Below are 22279 nucleotides of genomic sequence, written 5' to 3'. Positions count from 1 at the left end.
AAGGTCAGCGACATTCAAGCCATTAGGAGAGGTCTTATGGTACCTCAGCATGCTTGAAAATTACTGTAATGAAATAGCCTTGCAAAAGAATAAAACAACTGCTCTTCTTGTAAAGCATTAAGAGTAATTTCAGCACACTTTTGATCTACAGTATTTACTTGTAAAGAAGAAAAGTGCATTAGGTTGCTAAAGTTGAATCACTTGAATTGTCACAGTAATAATCCTGAATGTGCTATTGTTTTAGCACCCCATGAAAAAAGGCTTAACCATTAGGGAGAAACTAGTTCACTCCTCACCACCCCAAAGGCCCAATAAGTCTAAATTTGATAATACTGTGGTCTAGCAAAATCCAAAAGGGCACTGGATTAACATCTCTTTTATCTCTGGAACAGGAAAATAAGTAAAATTCTTCAAAACTTTCATTTTAAACACTTGGGCTTCGTTTACCCAGTTCAGGATTTGCAATGTCTACCTCATGTCTCCAAATAATATACACCAATGGCTTATCTCGGGCAAATTTCCTTGTGTGGGTGAATTTTTTAAGATATTCTGAAAACAGAGTCTTCCTAATAAAATAATGCAGGAATTAACAAATCATATAGACTTATAAGACCTTCAATTTTAAGATGGTTCACGGAAAGGAAGACATCAGTGTACTTCAACTAGAAGTGTTTTCTCATGACTATTTATTTATCAGGCAAAATATAAATTCTATTTTGTACTTGATAGACTCACCATCTGCAAATGCCTTTCCTTAAGTAACCTATAAAATCACTCAGAGGCAGAGTGTGTGTGTGGGAAACAGAAGGAATAGATTGGGTGAGAGCAACATACCATCAATTGCCATTGTCCTTTAGGGCAGAAAATGTTGCCTTACTCACAGAAAGTTATCCTTGTGTAGTATATGACAGATTACATCATACAGAGAAGAGCTTTATATAAAGAAAATCTCCTTGGTTATACTAGCGTTTTTACCAAGCATCAACATTTTGCATTCATAACTTCTCTACTTACTAAAAGTGAAAAGCAAGCCAGTGATTTTAGACTGGTATCATTTTTTAAATGTTTTTTGTTATTGCTTGCCATACACTAGCTACCTTATGGAATGATGTCTGTACCAAAGGAATTTTGGAGTCTATATTTTCTGCTTTTCTTGAAGTGAAGTTCATAACTGATTTTTTAAAAGAATGCTTTGTCAGTATCTCATTTGATAGAAATGTGATAAAAAAATATTATTTTATAAGAATCTCATCCCAAATGAGAGTTTAGGATTATGACCAAATGTCTCACACTAAATTAGCAACAGTAACGAGTCTCCAGTCAGAAATTTGTTATGGACAACACTAATTCCAAATGAACAAAGACACTACCTTCTGAGATGCAGGATAAGATCTATACTTGAAAATATGCATCTTTCAATTATACTTAACACACTTTTAGTGAGCACTGCCTATAAAAAAATGGATTTCTCACTCCAAATGTTTAATTAAAGGCAAGTCTTTGAAGCTTCTAGTAGAAAAAAAATTTTAGCTAAATGTTTTTCAGCTAAAAAAAAATTTTCAAGGTTTTTCTTAAGCCAAAAAGAAACAGCAATGGCTAAGAACAATGAAGCCCTATGACCACCAAATCAGAGAGCTTAAACTACAGAAAAATCAAATGGTATCTGGCTTCAATGTCTTTCTAAATATAAATTGTTTTTTCTTATCTAAACAAGCAGCTGAATAGATAAATGTAGATGGAAATCTAGGCTTCTTTTGTGTAAAACCTGCAATGGTATTATGTATTCAAAGTGTGCCTATATATTTTAATACATCTTAAGATCCTAAGAAACCATCATTAACTAATTTGGATAAGGTGATCAAATGGCCTTCTTTGTGATTGAACTTCTGAGCAGTGGTATCCCAGGAAAAATATAAAATAACCATATGAAGGAAATCTGCACAGTGTAACATGTTAAGTATTTCTTTTTCATACCAGATTTCCCAAGGATGTGGTAAAAACTGCAAAATCCTAATCTATTTTTTTACTGTTTTCAACATGCTCGTGTTATAATTGCAAGGCAGCATATATAGTAAAATCAAAGGTTTGAGCCATGATACTAATTTTAACATGTACTGCCATGTGGCGAGCACTAACCACATGTCAGGGAATTCTTCTCATTTTAAAAAGTTCGCCATATTGTTAAATTTCTACAAGAGCCTTATGTAGTTGATATGATTCCCATTATACAGATGAGAAAAATGAAGATTAGATAACCAATCCAAGTTAGTAAAAGGGACAATTCTCCTTGGAATCCAGACCTGAATACAAAAACCTATGTTCTCAAGAACCTCTTGGGATTGATTTAAGACACCTACCACGAAATAGCGTAACACTATAATACATTACTCTGATCAATTTAAGAAAACCCCAGTGTACCAAAACATATAGAAATGTGAATCATTTTTTCTTCAAAATTGAAGAATCTTTTTAAAGCCATTGCTCAGCTCAAATTTTTCTATATAAGATTGTCTTATGATACTATACAGAAACGTCACATTAAATGACACGTGTGGGTTATTATCTATAAAAGGACACAGGACGACTAAGGTAAGCGAAGCATTAAAAATCCTGATCATAGAGAGACGGCTCATTTGTCCTTGCATGATTTTTTTTATTACACTTGACCTTGTTCCAGAAAGGATTTGAGTGAGCCAAGGTAAAGTGAATAATGTTCTCCTGAAATATATTGTAAGTTCTGATTTGAATCAATTCATTTTGAAGTAGTCACCAAGACTTGTCTCTCTATATAAAATCTGTGTACCTAGTTCTGAATAGCATTTTTGGTGTATTACATGGAGTTAATTATCTGGAATTTAAGTTGACTAAAATACAATAATATTTCATTTAAAAGAGTGTTCTATACAGAATACAATCACATGTTTCCAAGATAGAAAACTTTTCTTCCTTTAGAGCCCAAAATCTATTTGGAAAATAATTTTGCATCTTGATTGAAGAGTTCAGTGATACTTCTAAATTAGCATAACTTTTGAATAAACAAAATATTACAATAAGTGGTATGTAACATTGAGACCGAATTTGTCTACATGTGTATACCTTAAAATTTTTAATTTTAAAAGTCACTTAGAGGTTCCTTAGAGGTCATTGATGAGATTTTATTTATCTTCATAGAGTCAGTTCAAGATGGTCCATTACCTCTTCAGCCCCATCTTAGTAAATTGAAAACCTAAAGTTAAAAAGTAGCTCTTTGGTAGCAAAGATGATAATCTCTCATCTATACTAGGCTAATGGTTTTAGAAAATAAGCAGAATTGTCAGCCTTGCAAAAAACACTCATTATCTGAAAGTGCAACTTCAGTCATTCACCATGACAGGCTAGAGTGAATGTGTGTGCAAGGATTTTCTTTCCTGCCCATTGTTTTATCATTTATTTTTACTGACATCAAGCTATTATTTTAGTATATAGCTTAACTTCAATGACATAAAGTAATACACTATTTGCTAATTTTATATCACACTTTCATGAACCCAAGAAAGTCCCTTTGCTTCTTTGCCAAATGATTCCAAGTCCATCTGCTTCAATATGGAATTTGTATAATTGAATTTTAGCAACACATAGCTGTAATCCTAATAAGAAAATTTATTTTAAATCCAAAACAGATTTTTCATTGTTGTTCATAAAAAGAAGGGATTGCCAAGGATTTAGGAAAAGGCCAATGATACCCACGGGTCCTATAGGTACCTGTGGATTCTTACAGTTGTATGCCAACTAAATCTCTTTTAGGCATGTTTCAGAAAGGATTTCTTCAAATTAAAAAAAAAATGCTTATTCTTCCTTGCAATAATATTATGGAATTAATCCAACAGTACGTAAAATCTAATTGAACTGTCTATGGTTTTATCATATAGAAGAACTAATCTGTTTTGGAGCGGGTTCTGATTTTCTTCCAATATCCAAATTATTTTATTTCCACCTGATAAAACAGATTCTGACTACTTATGGAGTACCTGAAGTTCTTTTTACAAAGAATACCAGGTTCTTTGTTGTTACATACAATACCAGCCAGGAATCTAAGTAATATAATTTTGCTCAAATTAGAGATGTAAATACACATTGTCTTCCATAAGTGATAAAATGAAATAAATGAAAAGAATCTCCACGGCTCAAGTTTATAGACAAACTTGCAAATAAAGGAATAGTATAACACATACTTTATATCATAATATTTCAATTTGATTAAGAAGTCTCTCTCTCTTAAGTGGTTTCTAGTGATTAGTCTTTTACTTAGTGAAAAAGATTGATATCAATGATCTTTATTCTCTGAACAATTTTGGCATTTTCATTATATACTAATACAAATGTAAAAGATCCAAAGGACCAAATAATAATGAAAAATGCTAGTACAGTTTTTGACAACACTGGATACAAATTTTATAGAACTCCTCATGTCATTGGCTTGCTTTTAGTTTTACCATCATTTTAAAAAAATGTTCACATGACTAGTTTCTTATATTTATCAGAAATATAAAATGGAAATAGCTTTATACTTTATCTATTATATTTGTCATTCAAATTAATTTTTGGTTTTTAGCAATGTGAAAAAATGTTTCATCAGATTTTTAACTTAATTTTTCATTTTTCTAAGATTACTCATCTGTAATCTTTTTCTTTGGCCTTTGAGCAAATATTAGACCTTCAGGTATGACTAGTATAGAGAATATCAGTGAAAATTATGTAGCATGATAAGTGTAAGGTTGTTTTGTTTAGTTGTTGTTATTGTTTTATCTTGTCTCTATTACTGGCTTAGGTCCAGGTTGTAACTTACCTATTATTTTATTTCTCCCTTCTCTACCAAACACATTAAAAACACTTCCATTACAAAGCTAGAGGTGCTACATTTATAGGAGTTCTGGTAATCTGTTTACCAGCCCTCATTCTGAGTCACATTTAAACTATCAAAAAAGAGATGGAAACCTATTTTATTTTAAAGATTTTCATAGAATATTTCACAGTATTCTTAAGTAAACCATTCACTCGTCATCAGGAAAATATTAGTCTTCTCTAATCTAACACTGAAGTAGCATTTCCACTCCATTATCTCTGCAAAGAGAAGGGATAATGCATGGCATCCTAAATAAGAACACAATAGAGAATACTGAGATAGAGACAGAGATCTTAAATAGGATGTTGAGTACCTATCTGCATTCTAATTTTGGTACTTACAGTGCGATCTTGACAATTACCTTAACTATAAAACAAGATAATAATACTGCCTACTCACAAGATATTCGGATGCTGCATTTGAAGAACTTGGTCCAGTGTACATTTTAATTGTTTGCAGTACTTAGGGTCATTGGCATGTACTAAGAATCCTCCATCATGATGGCAAAGACAATGCTGATTGTAATCTGAGAATCCTCCTTCCTTTCCTCCATACTCCATACAGAATTCCCCAGCCTTCTCTGCAGTTGTGTTGGATCATGTGATTGAGTTTAGCCAATGGCATTCAGGCACTTCTAGATTTGCCCTCTAAGGTCCCTCCTGTAGCATACCCCTTCATACTCTGGCTGTTCCCTCACTTTTTGGATGGCCAAATAGAAAACAGAGCCACGGGATAAAACACATTAATTTCAGGATGAGTGTGGAAGGAGACTCAGACCATCTCACTCTCTGTTGTATGCTTTGGACTGTGAGTTAAGCCATAGATGTCTTGTCATGTGTCAAATTCTGGAAGTTTGGTATTCTTTGTTTTAGCACTTCACCTGTGCTCATAAATATAATCAGCTACTTTGAATATTGGCTTAAGTGTAAATATTTATTTAAACTGTATTCATTTAAACTGTTGTAATATATTTCTTCACAGGACATTAAACTATGGTTAATATTATAGAAATTAAAGAATAATAATCCCTAAATTTGTAAAATAATTACTATACTATAAGCACTGCAATACAGCTTTTAATTGTCTTACTAAATTTTCACGAAGCATATGAAGGTAGTTTAGTTTCATGATTCACAGTAGTTAATGAAACCTCAAATTGGTGATGTAACTTTGAAAGTGTCTTAGTTTGCAGCTGTAACTCATTTCCAGTATCAACAAAGCCTATGGTATTACCCAGGATAGGCTAATGTATTCTCTAGCAGTGACTTCTCAACATTTTTTTCATTGTCATTTCTTTAAGAAACTACTATGGTCTGAATGTTTTCCCATCCCCTCTCACTGGCTTCAAAATTCACATGTTGAAACCTTTTTTTTTTTTTTTTTGACACAGAGTCTTGCTCTGCTACCAGGCTGCAGTGCAGTGGCATGATTTCAGCTCACTGCAACCTCTGCCTCCGGGATTCAAGCTATTCTCCTGCCACAGCCTCCCAAGTAGCTGGGACTGCAGGAATGCGGCACCACCACCCCCAACTAATTTTTTTGTATTTTTAGTAGAAACGGGGTTTCACCATGTTGGCCAGGATGGTCTCGATCTCTTGACCTTGTGATCCACCTGCCTTGGTCTCCTAAAGTACTAGGATTACACATGTGATCCACCGTGCCCGGCTGGCCACATGTTGAAATCTTAACCCCCAATGTGATAGTGTTAGAAAGTAGCGCCTTTGGGAGGTAATTGGGTCATGAGAGCAGACTCCCTATAATTGGCCTTAGTGTCCTTATAAAAGAAACCTTGGAGAAATAATCTCTTCCACCATGTGAAGACACAGTGAGAAGGTACCACTCATTAACCAGAAACAGAGCCCTCACCAGACACGGAATCTGCTTTTGCCCTGACCTTGAACTTCCTAGTTTCCAGAACTGAAAAATAAATTGCTATTGTTTACAAGCCACCCAGTTTATGGTATCATGTTATAGCAGCCTGAATGGACTAAGACAGGAGCATTTTTAGACATTTCTGCCTAGTACCTCCCATGGAATTTCAAAATGACAGATAAACTACATCTATATTACGTATAACATATTACATATTTCATATATTATGTGTATTATATATATTTACATATATGTAAATATTATTTATTACATATATGTTATATGTAAGTCATTACTATATATAATTTATATACTATTATATAATAAACATGTATGCTTATGCACTGTAAATATGTAATTTATATATTTAAAAAGTTATTTATATATAAAAAGAGAAAGGTTTTTTTTTGCCCCAAGAAGCATCTTCCCATCATCCCCATTGAGAATGAATATTCTACAAATACAAACAATTCTAAGATCTCAAGAGAAAATGGTTATTTCTTATCATATTGGGAATCAGCTGGGAACTCCTCTACATCATCCTCATTCCAGGAGCTAGGCTGCTAAAGCACTCATTTTCCAAACAAATGAAAAGGCAAAATATGGTTGTTAAATCTGGCTGGAACAAATAACACAATTTCTTTTATATTCACTGCCAAACTAAAACACAAGTCCCACCTTCAAGGCTGGCAGAAAGTTGGAAATATTTGTAACCAGCTGTACCTACTATCATGCATATCCACCTCCTGCAGACTCCTTTGCTTTTGGAGGAAAGAGTGTAAATTCATGGTGGCAATATGGGTATTGCAGGCTAAGGCAAAATGACTGACTGTTGTGTGTTTCTATGCTGGGTTGAAGAGGGTCCTCCAAATGAATATCCATCTAGAATCTCTGAATGGAATGTTATTTTAAAATAGGGGTTTTGCAGATATAATCTAATAATAAGTGAAGATGAGTTCATACTGGATTAGAATGAGCCCCAATCCAATGATTTGTGCCCTTATCAAAATAGGGAAATTTGGACAGAGATACATAAACTATATGAAGATTATGGAAGAGTTGGGAGTATATTGCCACAAGTCAGGGAATATGAGGTCACCGATGCAACAAGAACAAATTCTTCTCTAGAGCCTTTCTCAAGAGCATGGCCTTGCCAACACCTTGGTTCTAAAAGTCTAGTCTTTATAACTGTGAGAATAAATGTCCTCTTGTTCTAAGCCACGAAATTTGTGTTACTTTGTTATGGCAATGCTAGGAAATGAATATAGCTATTACCTGTTCTGATAAATTCAAAATGGGAAAATAACTTTGTATACACCAAAAGCCAAGTGAATTAATGATAAATTAGTAGAATTTTAGAAAATGGTAAAATGCATTTTAATCCTGTTTAAGTGAAAAGTTTATTATATATTTACATTCACACAAATAAGTACATGTATATCTAAATGCAAAGAAAATTTAAATGTATGAAGTTTACTTGAAAAAATACATTTTGGTGTTGGGAAAACTGGCTAGCCATGTGCAGAAAGCAGAAACTGGACCCCTTCCTGACACCTTACACGAAAATTAACTCCAGATGGATTAAAGACTTAAACATAAGACCTAACACCATAAAAACCCTAGAAGAAAATCTAGGTAAAACCATTCAGGACATAGGCGTAGGCAAGGACTTCATGACCAAAACACCAAAAGCATTGACAACAAAAGCCAAAATAGACAAATGGAACCTAATCAACTCCACAGCTTCTGCACAGCAAAAGAAATAGTCATTAGAGTGAATCGGCAACCAACAGAATGGGAAAAAGTTTTTGCAGTTTACCCATCTGACAAAGGGCTAATATCCAGAATTTACAAAGAACTAAAACAGATTTACAAGAAAAAAACAAATAAGCCCATTCAAAAGTGGGCAAAGGATATGAACAGATACTTGACAAAAGAAGACATACATGAGGCCAACAAACATATGAAAAAATGCTCATCATCACTGGTCATCAGAGAAATGCAAATCAAAACTACATTGAGATACCATCTCACGCCAGTTAGAATGGCAATCATTAAAAAATCTAGAGACAACAGATGCTGGAGAGGATGTGGAGAAATAGGAACACTTTTACACTGTTGGTGGGAGTGTAAATTAGTTCAACCATTGTGGAAGACAGTGTGGCGATTCCTCAAGGACCTAGAAATAGAAATTCCATTTGACCCAGCAATCCCATTACTGGGTATATATCCAAAGGATTATAAATCGTTCTACTATAAGGACACGTGCACACGAATGTTCATAGACCTGGAACCCACCCAAATGCCCATCGATGATAGACTGGACAGGGAAGATGTGGCACATATACACCATGGAATATTATGGAGCCATCAAAAATGATGAGTTTGTGTCCTTTGTAGGGACATGGATGAACCTGGAAACCATCATTCTCAGCAAACTGACAGAAGAGCAGAAGATCAAACACCACATGTTCTCACTCACAGGCGGGTGTTGAACAATGAGAACACATGGACACAGGGAGGGGAGCATTACACACTGGGGTCAATTGGGGGCAAATAGGGGAGGGACGGTTAGGGGTGGGGAGTTGGGGAGAGAGAGCAAGGGGAGAAATGCCAGATGTAGGTGATGTGGAGAAAGGCAGCAAATCACACTGCCACGTCTGTACCTATGCAACAATCTTGCATGTTCTTCACATGTACCCCAAAACCTAAAATGCAATAAAATAAATAAATAGAAAAAAATACATAATTATGTCAAAAAGATGATGTAAAATGTCTCCCCATTTTCCTACTCTTTATTCATTTCCACATGACAGATTTTATCAACCATTTTTATTGGAGTTATAATACCATTGCTGATGTCTTCCATTTTTCTAAGTAGGGAAAAATGTTCAGATATCTCACATTCAGAGATCTGAGGATTTAATTTTCACTGTGTTTTAAGCTAGTTATAAAGCTGGCTGTTTCAAGTTTTGTCTCATTATCTGCAAATGGTCTGCACCAGAAAACGAAGTAAACACGTTTTTGATTTTGAATAAAGCAATTTCTCAAAGAAAAAAAAAAAAGAAAAAGAAAAAACCCATTTTAGAATTTCAGAACTGAGTGGTATTTTTAAGATCATCTTTTCATTGTATAGCTCAAGGATAGGAGGCCTACTTAAATTAATAAAAACATCTTATTCATAAATTAGTCTTTAAAATGTTTGTCACTTTAACCAAGACATCTTTAGTAATTTAGATATTATCTTTCGTTAATAGTTATTGCAGTGGCTAGTGGTTTCTGATTATAATTTAATTGAATACATTTTAGCATATTTTTAATTCTTTGTATAAGAAGAATCATATCAAAATTTAACAGAATTCTATACCATGAACATGCTAGAAGAAATATTAAATAACTATAGTCTGTATGTGGAAATGTTAAATAAAATTATTCAGTCCTGGTTTTATTTACATTTATTATAAAATGCCTCTTGCATAATGTAGTAAAGGTTATCACAGAACCAGATTTACACATCTGCCTATGGCAGCAAATAGAATATTTAAGTCATTTTCTCTATTGATTTATTTAATGTTGTCTTAGAGAAGAAGAATGTTTAACTCTCATCTTTTTATAGCTTTCCTGTTTTAAAATATAAGAATTAGACATATTTCAATTTCTATGTCACTATCCAATTTCCCTCATCATTTTTCTTCTACATTCAATTTAACAAATAAAAAAGAAAATTCTCTCCAACCTTAAAAGCTCCCCAAATTACCTAACATACGGTCTATCTTGGGAACTCTTTCATATGTACATTAGACCTGACAGAGGCCAGCCAGTCTTCGTAACCATTAATAAGTACTAAATACACACACACACCACACAGCCCATATGCACAAAGAAAGATGTTGGGCCACTTAAATCAAGTGGAAGGAATATAGTCTCATTAGTCTGTTACTTTCAGTCTAAAACAACATCCATAGTAAAGATTGAAATGTATCACTAGCAATATTTATACAGGGAAACATACATGAAAGCCAGACCAAAATTTTAGAAAAAATTTATATTATACTGTACAATTATACTGTACATACTCAGTGCCCTGCTTTGTACCAAAACCTTAGTTAGTGTGAACATCAGGTATTGGAAAGAAAGAAGGATATATTGGTTTTCTTAGAGTCACAGACACACACATAATAAAAGGTACAGAGAAGATAGATATTAGAAGATGTTTAAAAAGAAGAAAACATTCCACAAATATTCAGCTATACTAGCATGGCAACATAGAGTCATAATTCAAGGAAAGTGAAAAGTCCTGTGTACATAGGACCAAGAAAAAAATAAGCAAGAGATACCAATTTATTTTGTTCTGTTTGAGACAGTCTTGCTCTATTGCCCAGACTGGAGTGCAGTGGCGCAATCTCAGCTCACTGCAATCTCCATCTCCCAGATTCAAGAGATTCTTCTGCCTCAGCCTCCCAAGAAGCTGGGACTACAGGTGTGTGCCACCATGCCCAGCTAGTTTTTTGTATTTTTTTTATTAGAGATGGGGTTTCACCATATTGACCAGGATGGTCTCGAACTCCTGACCTCAGGTGACTTGCCTGCCACGGCTTCCCAAAGTGCTGGGATTACAGGCGCGAGCCACCATGCCCAGCCTAGATGATAGAGAGTTTTGTTAAGTTTTTGGAGCACCTAAAACAGATCAGAGATGGAATGAAAGGTAATCCATTATGAATGAAGAAAACAGACTTTGAAAAATGAAGTGACTTTGGCAGAAGAGTACAGAAATAAACAAGTGCCTTGGACCTGATTAACTTCAAAGTCACTTTTATTTCCACTACATACTATGTGGACTCACCGAATGTTAATCATTGTTTTCTGACAACAGGGACCATGAGCAGAACAGTTTTAACTCAAGAAAAATATTGGCAATTGCTGAATAAGGGGATTTCATGGGCAATTCCTTATTGATTTGCCGTAGTGGGTTATGAAGAGGAGTGAGGAAATGAAACAGAATAAAAGAAAAACAAGCTGGGAAGATAGAAAGCCGGAACATGACAAAGTAGAGAGGAATACTCCACAGACTTGGTTTCATTGAAACAAAAGCTAGAGAAAACCATGTGATTTAACAGTCATTGAGCTCCTAACTTTGCTTTGTAGCTTTTATTGTGGTTTCATCTAATTTCTTTCTACCCACTTCACTTTTGTCTTGTATGACACAATGCAGTGTGGCCTCATTAATTCACATCACAGAACTTTTAGCCAGCTTAGCTGTGACTTCCCATCTCCCTGGTGCATACACACACACTTAATTAAACACACTATGTGTATCTGAGAGCAGTACAGGTGCTTGACTACCACCTTATGAGAGTTCTGAATTGGATCTTCCATGGTCCTACAGTTAGCTTTTAGTGCTCAGAGGACACTACTAACTACTGTAGTTCAATAAAGTACCATACTAAGGCCGGGCACAGTGGCTCACGTCTGTAATCCCAGCACTTTGGGAGGTGAAGGTGGGTGGATCACCCGAGGTCCGGAGTTTGAGACCAGCCTGACCAACATGGAGAAAACTGATCTCCACTAAAACTACCAAAAAAAAGAAAAAAATTAGCTGGGCGTGATGGTGCATGCCTGTAATCCCAGCTACTCGGGAGGCTGAAGTAGGAGAACCACTTGAACCTGGGAGGCAGAGGTTGTAGTGAGCCCAGATCGTGCCATTGCACTCCACCTGGACAACAAGAGTGAAAATCCGTCTCAAAAAAATAAAATGAACTACCGTACTGACATAAATGTGGCAAAGATTTTTTTTTAACAGTTCCTATCGTTTAATATCAAAAGTTAAATTAAGCAACTTAGCAAAGTAATGTACTCCTCAGAATTTGGTTTTGCATTTATTGTCCGATTTACTTTTGACACTATATATGCTCTCTGGAATGTTTACTGATAATTTCTGTGTGTGCTTTCACATGAACTTTGGAAGCAGTAGTTTAGCAACCAAAATTTCAGCTTCTCTTGCACACACAAGGCAGCTATGTGCAGATGTCACTTTATGAGTGTTTGGGCCATCAACTTTAGAATGGAGACCTAACTGCATTCTGCATTTTAGGTGAATTCTTCCGACCTACTTTGCTCGGGTTGAAATTTCTTTTTGTAATATGATGTTGTCATCACTGTTGTCATCAGAAAGATGTATGAGGGGATTATTAACATTATTGTTTGTCAGGCTTCTACATTAATTTTTCTAAAAATGGTAGTGCTTCCACTGAGAAAAAGAATTATATTTTGCCTTGTCTCTAGAAATGCTTTTAAATGAGAACTGATGCTTGAGCTACATGACTTTTCGCTTCTGATGTAATTTAGTTTTTATCTGAATATTTGATAAGTTGCAGTATGACTCTATTCTTGTAGTTAAAAATCCATTAAGCTCCCTTCCGAAAACCTGTTGCTTTAATAACAGCAGCTATTTATACCAAAGAAACACACTGAAATATATTATCTTAGTCAAAATGCCTGTACCTATTTGTATATGGGTCTCCTAAATATGAGAAGTTACAGTGGTTGGAATAAAGAAAATCAAAGGGAAAATGATAATTTGTTCAATTCACTTAACATGTTTTTATTGAGTGCTATTATATGCCAGGATATAACATGAATAGCATCTGTCTCATAAAGATACTTTGCTTTTCTGAACTTTAGTTCCTTTATCTGTAAAACGACAGAGTTGAAATAGTGACTTCTAAAGCCTAGTCCTCCTCAGAACGTTCTATTACTTATTTTGCTCAGCTAGAAGATATTTCCAAGGATTTCACCTCTTGTATCAATAATTGAGTCTGAGCCCTTTGCAGAAGATAAAGAATCATGGCTTCAGGTTCCAGAGTCTGTGAAATAAAGTTACTTTGAAAGCTGTGATAAGAAATGGTGATTACTTTGGTAGTCTTGCATTGACACATCTGGTCTAATCCATTATGGTTTTATTTATGTGAAACTGCTGTCCCAGTGTAGCAGTTGTTTTCTGGGGCCAGTGATGACTAGAGAGTTGTGGTTGTCATTAGTAGCAGTTCATCTACTATATTTCACAGAAGTAAGGTATTTGCCTTATTCTAATATCACAATCCTCTATTTTTATTCAAAGAGCACACTAGCATCCTTAATATAACATAGCTTTTAAGGATATAGATATGTATATCATAAAGGTCAAAATTCATCCCTGGATATTAAGTGGTCTACAAGGATTCCACGGAGCTGGAGTTATATTATGAAAAACCTACAGTATTGAAGAAAATTACGATAGGATCTCATGTTTAAAACAAGAAGCAGAGAAGCAGAGACTGACTTAACACCAGGTATATGCATATATAAACTCTGCTGTCTTTTGAGTCTCTCTTCTTACTATAAACATTTAATTTTGACTGTTGATGATGGTGGTGGCAATCATAGTGAAGGCAATTTCTAAAATAAATAAATAAATTGAAATACTCTGAGGTGCTTATAGCAGAATTAATTGTGTCTGCCTGTAGATAGCATTGAGGCTGCTTCCTTATCAGGTACCTCTTAAGAAACAAAGTTGTGAAAAACATCAAGCTAAAAGCAGCAATAAGAAAAATACCTCTCAAGGAACGATGCAGTGATTTATGTGGGTATCTTCAGTAAGTGCTCCAGGGATTTGTACGTGTAATTCTCCAAATGCCACAGCAGTAAGGCTTTCCATTAGCACCCTACCAGCCCATTCTAAGACCTCTGAGCACAAATGATACCACCCAGGAGATTTTTCCTAAGAGAGTTGTAAAGATTCTTTGAGGTTGTTTGCATTTCAAAAGAAATTCACTTAAGTCATGAATCTTTTGTCTAACCTTATGTCATCTCCCTTTATGTTCATTTGGGAGCAATTTGTCTATTCTTTTAGAAACTTTTGTTAGTCATCATGTTAACCAAATTTCCAAGTTGCTGCAGGACATTAGTTTTGCCCTTAGCAATAAATTTATATTTGGATTTGTTACACCAAGGGAACTGGAAAGCTTCCACAAAATTAATTATTGATGTCACTTGGGACATAGCCTATTCTATTTTGTTTTCTAGGCTCAAAATGGTTAATAGAACCCTAACAGAAAGGAACAATTTTGGAAGTCTTATGAGCTGAGAGCAGGCTTAAGCACATTAGCAAAGACAAGTCTAAAATAATAACTAAGAGTTCAAATGCAAAGGACATTAATTGACCTTAAATGCCTAATAGTAAAAAAGGAAGGAAATAACGTTTTCATTTATGGTTAAGCATTTTGTGTTAGAAGTTTAGGGTCACTTCCCTTAGACTTCACCACCACACATTTTAAAGGGAGGAGCTAGCCACCCTGTCTCCTTGTCTCCTGCCTTTTTAAAGGAAGCACACTAAATTAATTTACTGCCAAATAACAGACCTTCTGTTCTTTTTTATTTAATAATCAAAAACAAAAAAAGAAAAGGCTTTAAAAACAAAAAAAAAAAGGACTAAGAGGAAAAGACAAAAAAAGCCAAGGTCAGGCTAGTGAAATGAACATTTCACTAAAACTTTTGTCTTCACTTTATGGGATTTGTGTATTCCAAAACATGTCTTTTCCCCCTCCAATATGGAATTAACTCCATAGTTCAAGAACAACACAGATTTTTGGAACAATGGTTAACATTAGAAAATGCTCCAAAATGGTTCCATGCTGACATTCATGTGATAAAAGCAAATTTAAAATTTCTTTTCTCTCCTCATTTGGTTTATTATTATGCAAAAATAGAATCCAGAACAACTGGTATGTGCAGAGTCTCCAAATCTCCAGTTCTTAGTTATTTCTCTTAGTGTGGAGTTGGGTCTCCCAAGTCTTAGTTATTTCTCTTAGTATAGTTAAGAGTGTACAATCCCTAACATTAGCTTTAACATTAAGTACACCATCCTCCGTAAACACCAGGTCACAGCATTGTATATGTTTATGTTCATGGAATACACGGTTTCTCTTTGTTGCTGAGATGACTCCTTGTTTTGCTGGTTCCTGTCTATCAGCGTCTCAAGCTATCCATTTTACTGTTTCATTTCTGACACAGTTTAGCTCAGTGTCAGACTCGTTTCTGCACTGAAACTAATATTCAGAACAATAAACATGACAACTAAGAATGTTCCAGTTGATGTCCCTGACACTTCAACTTATCCATCCTGTGTCCTCTTCCAACTGATTCCCTCTAAACATTTTTGAAGCAATCTTGATCTACGCTAAAATGTTCACACCTTTCTCTACCTAACTTAAATCAGGCAATTGATAATGCCACACTTTGGGGGCAATGTTAAGAACTTATGACAGCTAAGTAAATCTATATTGATGTGTCTGTTTCTACTATGTAGAACTGACTTTCTTTACATGTATTTGTCATATATGTACATGATCTACAAAAAATCTGAATTATTAGACCTGAAGAAAATGTGATACTAATACTTCACTTTGGTACTTGAAGCACTTAAATTAAGGTTGCTATTTATAACTATACTATCGATATTCTGAATTTTCAAAAATATAGATAGGGATCTTTTATTATGCCATTTTATATTTATTTTGTGATTTAATTATAATCAGAACATTTTTTAAAGACTGCTTCAGCTGTAGATATAGTAGACTAACTGACTCATTAAAATGAAAGGCCCGGACTTTGGCATGATATTTCATTAGTATAGGCAGGTTTTAATTTTTTCTGTCTAGTTTTATGTTTGAAAGAGGCATTTTAAAAGAATTTTATGTTAATAAGTAGGTACTTAGGTTTCTTTTCTTACTTTCACTACAAGGCTATATCCTTTTTAGCAGAGTGTTTCAATTCCTTGAACTTGAAGCGTACTAAAATATGTGACATACAAAAAGTTATTGAAATTATTTTACCTCATTACATATTTTTATCCAATCGTAACATGTCTCAACTATTGTTATAAGCTTTTGGAGCCTGCTTGACCTTTTATGATTTTATTTCATTTGGTTTACTTTCTAGTGCTTTCATGAAAGAAAAAAATGGTTTGCAAAATAGTTAATTCACAAGCCTGTCACAAAAGGACAAACGTTATATTAGTCCGTTTTCATGCTGATGATAAAGACATATCCAAGACTGGGAAGAAAAAGACGTTTAATTAGACTTAGAGTTCCACATGGCTGGGGGGACCTCACAATCAGGGTGGGAGGAGAAAGGCACTTCTTACATGGTGGTGGCAAGAGAAAAATGAGGAGGAAGCAAAAGCAGAATCCTCTGATAAACCCTTCAGATCTTGTGAGACTTATTCACTATCATGAGAATAGCACAGAAGACTGGACTCCATGATTCGATTGCTTCCCCCTGGGTCCCTTCCACAACATGTGGGAATTCTGGGAGATACAATTTGAGTTGAGATTTGGGTGGGGACACAGCCAAACCATGTCAATTGTATACATGAAATTCCTAGAGTAGTCAAATTTGTAGATACTGAAATTAGAATGGTGGTTGCCAGAGGCTAAGGAGAGGGAAGAATGGTAATTATCATTTAATATATACAGGGTTTCAGTTTCAGAAGATGAAAAACATTCTGGGGGTGAATGGTAATGGGGGCCACAGAGCAATGTATGTAAATATTCTTAATGCTACTAAACTGGAAAATTAAAAATGGTTAAAATGGTAAATTTTATGTTACATATATATATATATATATATATATTTTTTTTTTTTTTTTTTTTTTTTTGAAAAGGAGTTTTGCTCTTGTTACCCAGGCTGGAGTGCAATGGCACAATCTCGGCTCACTGCAACCTCCGACTCCTGGGTTCAGGCAATTCTCCTGCCTCAGCCTCCCAAGTAGCTGGGATTACAGGCATGTGCCACCATGCCCAGCTATTTTTTTTTGTATTTTTAATAGAGACGGGGTTTCACCATGTTGACCAGGATAGTCTCGATCTCTTGACCTCGTGATCCACCTGCCTCGGCCTCCCAAAGTTCTGGGATTACAGGCATGAGCCACCACGCCCGGACTATGTTACATACATTTTACTGAAATTGAAAAAATATTAATTCTCATGTCATTTTAGGAATAGAAAGGTGTGATATCTTTTCTCACACATCATGAAGGTCAATGCTGACATGCCTATGAAAAAGACACAATAACAAGGAAAAAACATAACAAATTTGTTTAATCAAAGTTTTATGTGACATGGGCCCTTCCAAAATGAAGACTCAAATACCTAGAGAATTTGTCTATTTTTATGTTTAGGCTTGATGAATAATGGATGGCCTTATAGAAATCTGATTGGACAGAAATCATATGATCTAATAAGAATAAACTGAGGTGGGGAAAGCTGGTGTCTTAATATATTTTCTGTTGCTGTAACAGAATACAGCACTTTGGGGTTTTGTTTGGTTTTGTTTGTTTGTTTGTTTTGAGATGGAGTCTTGCTCTTTCATCCAGACTGGAGTGCAATGGCATGATCTCGCCTCATTGAAACCTCTGCCTCCTGGGTTCAAGCAATTATCCTGCCTCAGCCTCCTGAGCAGCTGGTATTACAGGAGCGTGTTACCACACTTGGTAATTTTATATTTTTAGTAGAGATAGGGTTGCACCATGTTGGCCAGGTTGGTCTCAAACACCTGACCTCAAGTGATTTGCCCGCCTTGGACTCCCAATGTGCTGGGATTACAGGCATAAGCCACCACATCTGGTCGTTTTGTTTTTAAGAGATGAGGTTTCACTATTTTGCCCAGGTTGGTCTTGAACTCCTGAACTCAAACAATCCTCCCACCTTCACCTCCCAAATTGTTGGGATGGTAAGTGTAAGCCACTACACCCGGCCTCTGGGAAGTTTTTAAAGAAATGTATTTGTCATAATTCTGGAGTCTGGGAAGTCCAAGATCAAGGGGTTTCATCTTGCGAAGGCCTTCTTGCTTAATCATCTGACAGCAGAAAACAGAAGGCAAGCAAGTGCACAAGACAGAGGGAGGAAAGGGGCCAAATTCATTTGATTTATCTGAAACTCACTTCTGTGATAACTAATCCACTCCCACAATAATAGCATTAATCCATTCATAAGACAGAGCCATCATGATCTAGGAACCCCTTAAAAGTCTCACCTTCTGAGTATTATTACAACCGTAACTAAATTTGAACATGAATTTTGGAAGGGACATTGAAACCATACCACACAGCAAGATACATTTATTTGTTCAGATTCTGCTAGGCCTTCCTATGTAGCTATCCTTCCTCTTGGGTATAGGGCAGGACCTCCTCTAGAATGAGTTTCTTATGAACTACTTTCAGACAAGGTAGGTCAGAGAGTTTTTTATGGCCTGCTCTTACAAAGATAGGAAGGGGAAGGTTAGAGTAATATTTCGAAGTTTTATGCATGTCTTTGAGGGAGATGGATTCAGTTTCTATGACTTTGGAACAGGAATTCTAGGTTTTATGTCTTGCCTTGGAAATGAAAGAGAGGCAGGAGACAGGAGGGTAGGGGAAGGTCAGGGAGAGACTTGCTTATGAAGGCATTCCTATCCCTTAGTTCAAAGTACTCAGCATGCCACAGCACCATACTTTGGGGTTTCCCGTCCCTCCCTCCCTTCCTCCCTCCCTCCCTTCCTCCCTCCCTCCCTTCCTTCTTTCCTTCTTTCCTTCCTTCTTTCCTTCCTTTTTTTGAGACAGTGTCGAGTACAGTGGTGTGGTTATAGCTCATTGCAGCCTCGACCTCCCAGGCTCATGCATTCCTCCCTCCTCAGCCTCTCGGGCCCCAGGTGTATGCCACCACACCCAGATCATTTTTTTAAAACAACTTAGAGATGAGGTCTCACTATGTTGCCTAAGCTAGGCCTGAGCTCAGGCAAGCATTCTACCTTGACTTACCATAGTGTTTGGATCTCAGGCATGAGCCACCACACCTGGTGAGAGTATTGCTTTCTGAGCCCCCAAATTATCTTTGTTTAGCAGCCTTTCCCACTGTTTATTATATAAAATATTTAAGTGCTAAAATTTTAAAGAAAAAAATTTGTATAAACTATATCTTACTATTCAAAAAATAAACATTATTTTAATATCTTCTCATTTTCTCTGCATATTGCTTTATAATTGCAACTAACTATAATTCTGTATACTGCCTTTTTTCACTTAATGCAGAAAAATAAAACTTTCTGATGTTATTAAACTGGTAAATGCAATTTTATCTGGTTGTTGATATTAGATAATGTGTATATACCACATTTTATTTACTATTCCTTTATTGTTAGGCATTTAGGTCACTTTCAGCATTATTCTTTATTTCTTTATATGAACAATACTGGCTTGAACATTTTTTTTCCAAGAGTCATTGTGCAAATTTTTTATGGCTTCATTAGAATTTAAGTATTTGCTTAAATAGACTGATTTACTGACTCAAAGAGCATGAACACTTTTAAGGTTTTTAACATGCATTGCAAAAATGTTTCTGAGAAAAACAAAATATTTACACTCTCACCAGCTGTGAATAAGAACTTCTATTTTCTAATGCTTTTATATAAAGAAAGTTCTCTCCATCCAAATATTTGATAAATTATTCAGTGCTGAGTTTTTACTACTATGTCTGTAGCTTTATTTTTACATCTAACTCTAAAATCAAAATGTATTTTCTATTTTAGTATAGGGTGAGGTGAACTTCTCAAGTATTTTCCCCAGATCTATTCAGTTTTCATTTATTAAACAATAATTCTTGTTCTGTTTAAAAACAGCATGTTCCCTTTTAATCGTTTTAAAAAATACATAATGACTATAATCAATGATTGGGCTCTATATGTGCTCTGCTAAGCATTTTATATGCAGTGCCTCAATTAAACTTCATGAGGATCCTTTGGAACCTCACTACCAAGTTCCCACAATTATTAAGCCCCATCGCCAAGTCACCAGGGAGAAATGAGACTTGTGGTTCAAATTCAAATGTATCTGAATCTGGGATCCAAAGTTTTAACCTCAAGAGGAGATGTTGAACCATCATTTTATAGAAACCAATCTGCTTCTTTCACCTTCTTAAAAGCTTTTCACAGAATTTTAGAAACAAAACTTTTCAAATTTCTAAGTTACGAATATTTTTGCAGAGGAAAAGGTCACCAAAAATTATTTAAACTAAAAGTGATAAAATCCTGAAAATCCAGGCTCTGTTAGTTTGAGATTTCCTGACACTGATTTTTACCAGTGGGATATTTCCCTTCGTGAAATTCCCTATGTATTCCATAAAAGGCCTATCTACTCATGAAGAATTCTCCCTTTTATTCCATAAAAGGCCCAACTACTCATGGATAATTTTCTTATGTCATTTGGCACCAGAGAGCTCTTCTTCCTCCTTAATACTTATTTTTGGGCAGTTATGCTATGGTTTGAATCTCCCTCAAGTTCATATGTTGAAATCCTAACTCCCAAGGTGACGTTATCAGTTAGAGGGGCTGACAATGTCCTGAGGGTGGAACCCTTATGAATGGGATTAGTGCCCTTATAAAAGTGGCCACATAGAGCTGCCTTGCCCCTTCTACTATGGAAGACACAGCTGGAAAGTGCCATTTATGAACCAGAAATTGGCATTCAATAAGCATTGAATCTGCCTGTATATTGAATTTGGACTTTCCAGCCTCCAGAACTGTGAGAAATACATTTCTGTTGTTTATAAGCTTATGGTATTTTGTTATATCAGCCCAAGTGGACTAATATAAATTATTTGAAATTTATCTTAACCTCTTAGAGGTTCCAGAGAACCACGCTAAATCCTTCATAGAAGAAAGATGCTCTAATTGGGAAGGAAGTCCTTGTTGCCCCATACCAGCTTGAGAGGGGATGTACTTGGATCAGGGACAGGGAGGGCTATTTTTTCTTGGTAATTCAGAGCAGTGAAAACAACTCTGACAATCAGCCGACAGGCAATACAGCCAGATTACCCTTACGTCTAGTAATTTTTATTTATATGCTCCCTCTCCTTAGCTGGCAACCATCATTCTAGCTTCAGTCTCAATAAATTTAACTACTCTAGGAAGTTCATGTAGTGGAATTACACAATATTTGCCTATTTGTGATTGGCTTGGGAATTAACTTTTTTGCAAACCGTTTTTTTTTTTTTCTTTTATGAAAATACTGGAAAGTAAACCAAATAAAACAAAATCATAAAAGGTCAAACAGGCTTCAAAATCTTATAACAACTGTTGAGACATATTATGACTGGATAAAAATATGTAGTGACATAAAATAATTTTAATAACCAGTTGTATGTTACATGTTTTAGTATTTTTAGTATTTTAGAGTTCAAATAATTGAAACACTCTGCCAAAAGGATATAGCCTTGTAGTGAAAAGTAAGAAAAGAAACCTAAGTACCTCATTATCCACGTAGAATTCTTTTAACAACATATTGAGTGTGTACGTGTTAGAAATACATATTGAGTGTGTACATGTTAGAAATAGGATATATTTAGAATATTGTTAACCAGGTGTAGTGGCTCATGCCTGTAATCCCAACACTTTGGGAGGCTGAGGCAGGCATATCACTTGAGGTTAGGAGTTCAAGACTAGCCTGGCCAACATGGT

General features: G+C 35.3%; 1 protein-coding gene across 1 annotated transcript in view; it reads right to left on the bottom strand.

The window, feature by feature from the left end:
- ROBO2 (roundabout guidance receptor 2) overlaps positions 1-22279 on the bottom strand; it is a 1330354-nt gene that overhangs the window by 598792 nt on the left and 709283 nt on the right. The gene's annotated exons all lie outside the window — the stretch shown is intronic.

Source organism: Cebus imitator, unplaced genomic scaffold, assembly GCF_001604975.1.
Source record: "Cebus imitator isolate Cc_AM_T3 unplaced genomic scaffold, Cebus_imitator-1.0 Scaffold7, whole genome shotgun sequence".
NCBI classification, from domain to species: domain Eukaryota; kingdom Metazoa; phylum Chordata; class Mammalia; order Primates; family Cebidae; genus Cebus; species Cebus imitator.
Note: the sequence above shows the minus strand (reverse complement) of the source record. Positions and strands in the feature narration are given on the sequence as shown.